The sequence below is a fragment of the Pelodiscus sinensis genome, chromosome 13 (assembly GCF_049634645.1).
Source record: "Pelodiscus sinensis isolate JC-2024 chromosome 13, ASM4963464v1, whole genome shotgun sequence".
NCBI lineage: Eukaryota > Metazoa > Chordata > Testudines > Trionychidae > Pelodiscus > Pelodiscus sinensis.
The window spans coordinates 1,560,463-1,571,815 of record NC_134723.1 but is presented as its reverse complement, the minus strand read 5'-3'; positions in this window follow the sequence as shown (position 1 = coordinate 1,571,815).

Here is an 11,353-nt window from a genome sequence, read left to right as displayed (position 1 = left end):
AGAAGCCTTTTGTTTGCTAAGCTTGCTACGCGCCCTCTGATGGGAGAACAAGCAATGCAATGCTAATCCTGAGTGATCGGATGCCTGCACAGTCAGGCGCACCAGCCAGATTTCATGCTTCCTGCCGAGAGTGGGTTTTTATAAAGCCCACACAATACCAGGATTGAATCCTTGCTAAGCCCCTGTAACGCTTGGGCGATGCACTGGTGCCCAGAGAGCCCTGGGCACTCCGAAGGGAATGCCTGACACGTCGGAGAGCACCTTTCCTTTCCCTTTCCTTTGGGTAATCCTAGAAATCAGTCTCCCAAACTGCCGATATCCAGCGGCTTTGGGAGTCCGTTGGGCTCCGCTCCCAGAGAGACAAGCTACTACAGCTCCCCAACCCTGGCAGGCTGCACCGCTGCAGAGATGACACCAACTGGAGGGTGAACCCCAAGGGGAAATCTTGCCACCCACCGCTCAGCTGGAGACGGCGGGAGTGGGCTGAGGTGGGGGAGTTTTAGCCCAGGAGCAGAGGGGAAAGATGAATTGAACCAGGCAGGAGTATCCTTGCCTAGAAATGGCTTCCTCTGCATGGGAATTTGTTTCAATACAGGGTTACCAGATGGATGCAACAAAAATACCGGACACACTTGACATGACATCACAATCGGCATTCCATCTGGTTTAGAAAATACCCGACAGTTCTATTTTCTCATTGATGTTTTCTCAATTTGTTTCCCGAACAGAAAGCTTAAATACTGGACTGTCCAGTTCAAAACTGGACACCTGGCAACCCTATTTCAATATCACCTAAAGCAGGGCTGTTCAACTTTGGAAGCCCCGGGGGCCATAGTGATGCTCACAACACGTGCCGAGGGCCCCAACTTAAGTGTGGTTGCATAGCCATGCAAATATATATGCAAATAGCTTCTTTCACACTGAGGTGCATGCATACAACGATTAAGGCAAGACTACACAACCTGGAGGCCCCATGTAAGTCAGTTCTGCTGATAGGAATACAATGCAATATTTACCCAATTTCCACCCATATGACAGCACTTTGAATGAGCAGTGACAGTCCAGGAATTGAACTACTGAAACACATCGCAACAGAAGACCAATATATTGACTCACCGTTGTGGAGCGTGTTCCCTGTGGAGGCCATGTTCAAACGATCCTACCCACGGCATGTTGAGCCCTGCGTAAACCCAAACTGCACCGCAGGCCACAAACGGGCCACGGGCCGCATGCAGCCAATAGGCTGCATGTTGAGTAGCCCTGACTTAAGGTCTGAACCAAAACTGCTGGTTATGTGGACGCGTCTGCCCCTGGAAGAGCGCTCGTCCTCCAGTTCAGCTTTTGTCACTGGGGAAGGGGAGCAGGCGAGAATGAAAAGCTGCCGTGAGGGGTGAGCATAGCCCGCGCTGGGCCAGAAGGGGTTAACGCCACATCGAGGGAAGGAAGTCCCGCCCCCTGGACGTACCGAGCGTGTTCCAAGTGCTGGGCGGGAATAAAAGGAAGCAGCTCGGCTCAGACTGGGCAGGATGCGGGAGAGGAAGGACGTGTGGTGGAAGTGCCTGCTGAGAACCAGCCACAGGGCTCTGAGGTTCAGCTCAAGCCTCCACGGCCGACAAAGCACCGGGATGTGGCCTGCACTGTGATCAGGAGAGTTTTGCACCATGGATTGCAGCAGGAAGCGGCACCTCCCAGGCGGGCGAGCGCAGCCTGTTTTGGTGGGATTCCCCATGGAGCCAGTGGCTGTCTGCCAGGGCCCTGGGTCAAGGCTCCCCTTCCTGGGCCCCCAGCCCTTTGTTGGAGGCCCTTACTGACTAACTACTAGGCTGCGCTGCCCTGGGGCACTGTGGCAAGTACCTCTGCCCTCGCTCTGGACTGAGCTGTTGTGAGGCCTGGAGGTATCCCGCGGTATACCTGCACCCCTAACCAGGCCTGTACAGCTGGGGGGTGTATACATCACTACAGATACAGCCTTAAACCAAAATAAGGCTGTCCCCATAGAGGTGATACCTGGCCAACGGCACCTGGGGGTCTACAGGGTCCCACTTCCCCCTCGGACAAGCCCTCAGCTTTAGAACATGTTACCAGTCGGCCAGATTGAGTGTAACTCTCAAGGAGAGAACAGCCCTGTGATCTCCCCGGTAGCCCGTGTGCCCTGGTGTGTGGGGGTAGGTAGCCCCGCCCCACCCATGAAAGGAGCCGGCATGCACCAGCTGGGCCCGGCTGCACTTGGCCAGGTTTGCCTGGTGTGCGAGTCACCGAGGGGGAGCCACGTGAGTCTCTTAACTTTACAAACAAGGAGCAGCCCTGTAGCTGCTGGGAGACTAACCAGTGTAGCAGCTGATGAGCTTTTGTGGGGAAACCCATGGCCAACCCTCTGCCAAAGCAGCACCTGCCCCAACGCAATCAGAGAGACAGAGCTGTGAAAACCTCTAGGCAGGGAGACTCCACCCCCAGTGGCCACAAGCCTCGGTCACAGTGAAATGAACATTGTAAAAAAAATCACCTGGAGTAAAATAATCTTTTGTGACTAATTTCAGGTTGAGACTCCTGCAAAAAGCAGCGTCAGTTGGGGATGGCCTGCATGGGTTGGTCTGAATTAAAACAAGGGTTTGACTTGACAAAAATGTTTGAAATAATCAATTTGTTTGACCAAACCAGATTTTTTTTCCTGATTTGCTTTTAGTTTTGACCCCAACCTGAAAAACTTGTTTTCACTCAACATTATTTGGCACCGAAGTGGTGGAAAGGCCCAACCCTTCCTTGTGTGCAGCACAAACCATTGGAACAACTGACCCGGGTCATGGAGGATTCTCCAGCACTCGCCATTTTTAAATCGACATTGGATATTTGTCTAAAACATCTGCTGTGGGGATGATTGGAGGGGGCAGTGCTTGCCTGTGGTTAAGGCCTTACGACGAGACGATCGCCGGGGTCCCCCCAGCTCTGGAACCTCTGACTCTATCGCAGCTCAGCTGGGAGTGAGCTGCACCTTTGGTGTGATCTCCATGCCGCTCCGTCCTCCCCGGTGCTTCTGTGGCCCCACCACTGCAGAAACCGAGCCCAGCTCTAGTGCAAGCCAAAGTCTGATCACAGCACCCCCACCAAGCAGGGAACTATGGTCGGAATGATTTCCCGGCTGAAATTGCCCTTTTCATAAATGAACATTTTCTACGGAATTGTAGTTTATTTTCTGTTTGGACGATTGAAAGGACAGTTCCCTGCTGCCAGCTGGACTGTCAGTTGCACTCTCCGCCTGCAGAGGTAGGCGGGAGGGGTGCAGGGGAGGGAGATAATATTTTCCTGGTAACTTTCTTACCGATATGAACTCCTCTCTTAAGCCCTCTGCCTGCTCACAGGCAGTAGGAGAGAACAGCTCGCCAGCATCCGTACGTGCTCCGTGACAACACATTTCTCTTACTCTTTGAGCACATATTAACATAACATTTGCAACATCTGCTACACGCCAGCACGCAGCCCCGAGGTGTAGAACAGCCAATGAACCCATGATATACTGCAATCTTGTTTGTCAACGACAGTAAGTAATCCGACCGCATTTCCCAGCTCGGAGCGTATGTCACTTTCAGGAGGCTCAGCAAATCTCTGCTCACAAATATCCCTCGCCCAAGCTCTTCGACTCATTTGTTAGATTCGTAAATACTTATTAGCAGAGAAGGGACATGTGCACGCAGGGCGTCTGGCTGGTGCTGCGCGATCGTGGCTGTTTGTAGCTTTGAAAAGGCATTCTTGGAATTGGCTCTATCAAAATGAATAATTCCTTCTTACGTCCTGCTTCACGAGAGCGGCAAGGTTATGCTTGGAGTAGGCCGTTCCGAGACAATTCACCTGATCCTGCAGATTCAGGGCCCCTTGCTGGAAGGTGCCGAGCACTGTCACTGCCAGAGCCCCCTGGCTGGATCAGGCCCCTAGACAATGTTGCCTTTTCGCTATGATGCATGTGGAAGGGACCAGAATCAGCTGATTCCCAACGGTGCTGGTGGATTTTTTAATTCCAGGTTTACTTGATTTTTTTTTTTTTTTTTTTGGCATGGTTCAGACCAGCCTCTCAGCTGCATGGAGTGGAGCAGGTGGTGCAGATGCTGGGGCCGTACCCTGGCCCCTAGACGTGGGGGTGAGAGGCGCCTTAGGCACAGCTAACGTGGGCCAGGTCCGAACTGGCTGGAGAAGAGCTAACCCAGACGGCCCCTAAAGAGGCTCCGCCTCCTTTCACCGACAGCCCCAAGCCCTTCCTCTTTGGCTGACATGGGGCGGCGGATGCCAGCAGCCGTCTCTCCCCCAGCCCCTCACCCCCACGCTCTGCCCTTGTCGCCCTGCGCCAGGCTGGGGAAACGTCTCCCTTTGGTCTAGACCCGCCCTTGGGGAGCAGGGCTCCCTGGGGCGTGGGGCAGCCCCCCCAGCGCTGCAGCGGGGTCTGCCTTCACGCACTGTACGGGGCCGCTAAGCAGAGCCCTGGCCTGTCTGGCGAGAGCCTGTTTTAAGCAGGTTCAGAGAGGTGCTTCCCAGCCCTCTCACCCGCCCCGCCCCTGGGCACACAGCAGGTCGGACTCCCCGCCCTGGGCCCCAGTTTGCTCCAGCTGCAGGGCGCTGGCTTCCAGCCTTTGCCTCCCCTGCCAGCCACTCTCCTGGGCTAAGCAGAGATTCCTGGCCTGCCCTTCACTCCCCAGTGCCAGCTGGAGCAGCGAGGGGGAAGGGAGGAGAAGAGCCAGGCGATCAAGCAGGGGGGAGGTTGTTGGAGCTCAGAAACAGGCATGAGTGACTTTACGCAGAGCAATAACGGCGTCTTCCGGCCGCCTGTCCCCCCAAAAGCCGGCACTGCCTCTGTGCTGCACGGCTCTGTGGCAGGGCCAGTGACCACACCAGTGCGGGCTGGGCCCAGAGGGAAGAGCAGATACTCGTTAGTGGAACGATCTCACGGGATTCAGCAATGCAGCCCAGGGGGGCGGGTGATTTCAGAGGCTGCAGGCTGAGCGGGTGCTCCCCTGCCCTGGGCCCCACGGAGAAACCCGGCCGCAGCCGGCAATGACGAGGCGACAGGGCCTTCTGGCCAAGCCCCTAAGCGCCCCTGCGGCTGCACGCAGCCGTTCTGAGGTGAGCCTGTGGGACCAGCGCTCCCCGAATGACCCCCTGCTCCGGAGACCCCCCTCCCGCCTGCCCCACGCCGCCACAGCACCCGCCAGGCAGGGCGTTTAGCTGCGCCTGGTCGCTGGGAAGCACGTTTCTGCAAATGGCCTCCGCTCCCCACAGACCCGTATCTTCTGCTTGTGCTTTGCTTAACCCCTTGGGCCGCATCCCCCGGCCTTTGCAGTTACTGACGGAGCTTGGGCCGTGCGGGGGGCAGCAGGCGGTATGAAGGGGGCTTCTGTCCACGGGGATTATTTGTAGCACTTCTTCCTGTTCACGGAGCTCTCCCCCGCTGTGTGTGTCGGGGGGGGCTTTCTCCCGTGTTCCCCGGGAGCAGGAATCTCGTGGGCATGGTCCCCGGAGTGGTTCCGCAGGGCCCTGGTTCAAACCGCGCTATGCCAAAGCACACGAGGGGGCCGTTATGCGCATCAGCAGGGTCTGCCCTGTGTGCTCTAGAGACCACCTCCCCGGAGTGCATGTGAGATGCCCTGAGATGCGAGCCGGTGAGCGCCTGTGGAGACAAGCTGGCCTGGGAAAGGGGGAGTTAGAGGACGGGAGTCGCCGTTTCCAGGAGCCCAGTGTGTGAACCAAGAGGCACCCGTCCCTGGGGGCAGATGCCCCCCTGTGGCGCAGGGGAAGACCTAGGCCCATGTAGTATGTCCCACCAAGAGCTCAAGGCCACATTTCCAAGTGCGCAGCTCCCATGAATGGGGCCAGCGGGTCCCGGGCCCAGCATGCATCCGGTGCGTCCCCCACGGGGCTGTCAAAGGACGCGGGTGCACAGCCTGGCATGAGCCCTCTGCCCCTTGTGCGGCGCAGAGCGGAGGAGATGCGCTAGGGAGGCAGGTTTCCGGCTGGGCAGCCTGGCAATCCAGCCCGGCCTTTAGGGTCTGAAGCGGGGCTGAGCAGAGGAGGGGCTGGAAGAGGGTTGCTGGTATGTGGGCTGGGAGGGGCGTTTGGGGCTCTGCCGGGGGGACCCTCCTCCCCGAATGGCGGTCTGTACGTGAGAGGGAGAATTCCTGTTTCACAGGGTAACTTTCCACATGCATTTCCCGTGCTCACATTTCCACCTGGACACTCACCATGGCCTCTGCCCAGCCAAGCAGGCCGGCTCCTCGGATTACTGCCGAAAAGCCCGCTTTCCTTGCCAGGCACATCGTCCTCCAGAAGATGCTGTCACTTAGATCCCCTGGAAGGCTGATGTTTCCCTGCGAAATCAGGTGCCTTTCACTCTCTCCGCTCTTCTAAGACAAAGTGGCACTTGCGCTGCATTTCGCTTGCTGTATCCCCGGCGGGAGGAAGCCAGGATGGAGTGTGTCGGGCTAGGGAGGGATGACTTGGGAGGTTTTCCCAGGTTTTCGAAGCACACGAGCCCTGAGCACGCTGCGGCCAGCCCAGCTGAAGGCGTGGGAGGAAATCTTGTCAGGCTGCGCGGAATTCTTTGGAATAACCATTCCCAGGGCGATTCCCAGCGTTTCGATAGTTCTGCCTGTGCCCTGCGGTCACAGCGTTTCGGTAACGCTCAGCGTGCTCCAGTCGCAGCCTTCCCATAGCTCTGCGTCCTGCTTACCTCAGTCCAGTGTCTCCGACTGTTCCGGTTACACTCGGTGTCTCTTCCTCTCCGGCTGTGTGGGACCCCGGCCCCTCCGCTCACTATGGGGGTGCCGTGGGCAGGGGAGACAGCAAGAGTGGGGGACAGAAAGTAGGAGTGGGGCCCATTTGGAGAACGGGGGAGTGACATTAGAGATAGCACAGTGGGGTCTCTCCAGGGTGGGGCTCCTCAGCAGTGTTCCCTGGAAGCTGTGCACTTCTGCAGCTGCTCAGGAGAAATTGGGATGCCACCCAGCTGATTAGCAGAGCGTCCACACTAGATTTGGTTTCTATTGGTGGTGCACATTTGCACATGCCTTGGTGCACATACATTTATTCCACATAAGGATGTAAAAAAATCTGCACATGGATGTAAAAGATTAGCAGGGACATTGCTCCTGGGTCCTGCTGAAATATAAATCTTGAGGAAGGAAGGAAGAATAGATGAATGGAAGGGAGGCGGGGGGGGGGGGGGTGGCTTTAATTTGGAACATCCAGGGACAGCTGACAAATTCCCATTTAGGGTTTACTAGACCGGCTCCTCTCTCTGGATTCGTGCCCAGTGACTCAGTGCCCAGTGACTCCCTGCTGGTACTTCTGCCTTGCTGGGACATTTCTTCCTTTCGGTTGAAGCCTGTCAGAGACACGTCCCAAAGTGCGAGGCACCTGCCTGTGGGGATCTCACAGCGCTGCCACTGCAGCCCCAGTGACCAGTGGAGAAACTGAGCCACGGAGCGGGGACATGCCTTTGTCAGACGCTGCTCCACTGCATGCAGAGCAGGAGGGGGGCGGGGCAGGCTGCTGTGGCTGGGAGGGGTTCTACTAGGAAGTAGCAGCTGGAGTCCCAGACACAAACCAGAGTGTGTGCTCCAGGCTGAAGGGTCAGGCCATGAATGGTGAATCCCCCTGAATACCGGGACACCTGTTTAACCAGCCCTCTGCTCATTCTGCTGGGCTGGACCAAGCCGCCCGGCTCGGGGCTTCGCTAGTTCACAGGCAACACTCAATAAGCCTCCATGAGGTTTAATGGCTGCAGAAACCTCTGCCAATTGGAGGGAGCAGCCCCTTCCGAAGCCTTCTCCTCGCCTCCCGAATTACTGTGCTGCTGACAGGCCACTCCAAGAGCTGGCCGGTCGGACCCCCGAGGCCAGACACTCGGCCAGCCAGCGGACGGCTTGTGCAGAACTTTTTCCATTGAAAATTGCAGATTGGGTGACACTAAACCCCTGCGGATTCAGGCCCATTTCGCCGCATTGTTTGTGCCAGAAACTGTTTGGATTTGACAGCTTTGAAGTGACATGTCGGGACCTTGGGAGGGTCCCAAGTGCAACGTTACCTTGGAATGTCCCGTAATTGTATTTAAAACCCAATTACATCCCTTCGGAGAGGGTCCCGGCAAAGACTGGGCCTTTGGTTACAGGCGAACCAAACCCTTTGGATCCCAACGATTTTCCCCCAATCTATTTGTCGTTTCCAGGTCAGCTGGGCCCCCCTTTTCCTGACATCGCAGCAAACCGAAAGGTCCATTTCTGCCCGGCTTTAACCCTTTGTATGCCTGGAGCGGGGTGACTGTCCCACTACAGCACTGCTTGTATGGCAAGCTAGACACTCCCAGGGAAGGCATTACCAGCAACTCGGTCCACGGCTGGCTGTCCACACACAGACGCACTTAGAGCCCCGCCATCATTGCGCCTGGCAATGACGCAAGGAGTAACCGACAACAAGGAAGAGCCACACAATGGTCAAAACCCGACGGCCAACACGCCGAAGGCTGCCAGGATCCAGCGTTTCCCCGGGGGACACAGCACGGGGAAGTGAGCTACAGGTGCTAAGTGAACAAGTTCCCTTCCTACGGTGTAGTGGCGGACGGGCAATTTGGGCCTAATTCACTGAATCCACACGCACGGTCACAAGACAAAGCCAGCGATCTGGAAGACGGCGAATCACCCGCTCTGCTGAGACTCGGTCGTCGGAGACAAACGTGACCAAAGGGATGTTCCAATAGGGAGCGCTCTACAGCGATGTCTGGAAGCACAGAGAACCCCCCTTGCAGGACACCTGAAGGAAGGAATATGCTCTCTTGGCATTCATTGAGCCGATAAAATATTTCAGCTCCCTGCTCCCTGTTTCTCACCCACACACCGAGCAGGGCAGCCCCCCGGTGAGGAAATCGCTTCGGAGCGCTGGCTTGCTCCTCTTCCCTTGTGACTTAGCTCTTCTCTCTTTCGCCTCTGCCTTTCATTAGCCTGACTTCTAACCCTGCACTCCGACGGGCTTAACAAACCAGCAGGGACGTGAGCCCAGCCGGCAGGCCGTGCGCTGTGCTCAGATCGCTCCTAAGCCCCGCACACCAGGCAGGAGAATGCCAGCGCAATTAGCAGCTCGCTTCCTCTGCTGGGGATTTGTGTCTGAATCCCGTTTTGTTGAAAATAAACATAAATCCAGGCCGGCCCCGACACTCCTGGTTCTGCTGTGCCCTGGCTGCTAAATCGGTGCCTAGCACAGCGAGGGAGAGAGCTGGGCCACAGGAACCATCCGATGCAAAGCTGCTGTGTGGCGCTCCAGACCCCACGTGCAGGTAGCCAAGCACCCAGCCGCGCAGACTGGATGACAGCGGCACCTTGCTGGGAAGATAATCACCAGGCCCCATTCCACTCCTCACAAGGAGACTGATGAGTCCTGCTGCATGCCCTTGCCAGTGGGATGCGCACCAATTAAAATCTCATTTATTTTCAGATCCCTGAGTTACGGCTAACAACTGAGATTCATCGAAGGAAAACGGTAAAATCGAATTTCCTCTTCACCTCTGATATTGTTTCTGCCTCGCTCCGCTTGCACTGTGAGTGATCCGTTTCTCTTTGCAATGAGTACAAATGTGATCAGAAACTCCCGTGATCAGGGCTCCCGGCACACTGAGGAGATGCTGACCCGCCAGTCGCAGGGGCATTAAAAATCAGGAGATCAAAAAAAACCCCACATAAATCTCGGGTTCTTGTAATGTCCAGTCCAGTGCTGGAGCCTGCAGACTGCTCGTGGTGCCTTACGCTTCCATTGCCTTTCTAATGTGTTTTCGTTGAAATCCAAAATGAAACCAACCTGCCGCTGCTTCCTCACCGGGGCCATTGACAACCCCTGAAACAGCAAGTGGCCATTTCGCAGGGAGCGTGTCCAGCAAACCGCCCCGCTTGCTTCTGTGAAACGCTCTGAGGCGCAGGGCTAGGTGCTGCGCTTGGGCCTGGGTGTCGGAGACGCTACCTCACTGTCTCCTGGGACCCCGGCACCTCTGGGCCCCCCTGGGCCTTTGCCATCCGGGTGCTGAGAGACGCCCTGAGCAGACCAAAGAGATGGCTCTTGTGAGCACCCCCCATCCCAGGGCCTGGGCCTGCTCTCCCTCTCGGCCGGGGGTGGCCGGTCTTTGTGACTGAGCCCTCCAGCCAAGCCGCGCAGTCGGTGTGTGAGACAGAGATCGACCCCCTTCGGGACGTACGGCCACGGCCGCTCTCAGGTCCTTTGGCCTGCAGCCCTCTCTCTGGGTCACTCCTTAGCCAGCCCAGCAGGGCCCGTCCCCGCATCTCGGCCCGAGCGGAGTCAGGCGGAGCCAGGAAAGCGGGACTCTAGCAGCCTCTCTGAGCGTCTCTGCTGGGAAACGGAGGGGCAGCTGCCCAGGGCAGGTCCGCAGGGCCCACGGCTGCAGTGTGCAGTGAGGAGCTACAAGAGGCACAGAAACAAGGACGTGGCTTCTTCTTGCTCTGCCTTCAGGCTCCTGAGGCCTCTGCCTGTCAGGTGGGGGAGCGCTGGGAAAAGTGGCCGCTCAACTTTATACGGCTTCAGAGGGAGCCGAGAGAGACTGGAGCAGGAAAAACAACCAATGGGCTGGTAGCACTTTAAAGACTCCCAAACCGCGTGGATGGGATCATGAGCGTTCGTGGGCACCGCCCACTTCCTCAGGTCACCGGAGTGTTGGGACTCCAGAGCCAAGAATAAAGAGAAGAGGGAAGGGGGGGAGAAGGACCAAACATTGAAGGGGAGTAAGAAAAAAAGACAGAGAGTTGATAAGCGTCAGAAGGGAGAGCCAAGCGAGTCTGTAACAGGAAAAACTGAAACAATTAGGCTATAGCTACACTATGAGTTTTCTCGGCCAAAAATATGCTAATGATGGACTCATTTGCATGAGTCCCAATCTCATTTGCATATTTTCTGCCGATCCATTTTTGACTGGCCGGCACCTTCTCGTACTCCCGTCGCTGTTGTGTTTGTAGCCCAGGTCCCTTGGCGTGGTCCCATCCCTAGGTGGAAGTGGACATCGGAAACACGCCCGCCAGCAGCTGAACGCCAGGCGAGGGATGGGCACTGAGGCTGGGCTCAGCTGAGACCCTGGCACGGTTTTAGCCCAGCTGCCTTTGCAGGACCGGCAGCTGGGAGTGACGCGCTTGGAGAGAGGTAACCCTGCCCCTGGCTCTTTGCACTCTGGCCTGGTCCTAGTGAAATGCAGCCAGGCAGGCTGGCCTGTTGGGAACACGCTCTGTGAAGGGGCACGGTCATGCAAGGACCTGCGGCCAGCTACCTGGTGTCCAGCGGGGCCAGGGGGGGCCCAGGACAGCCCCCAGTGGGGAGCAGACGGAGC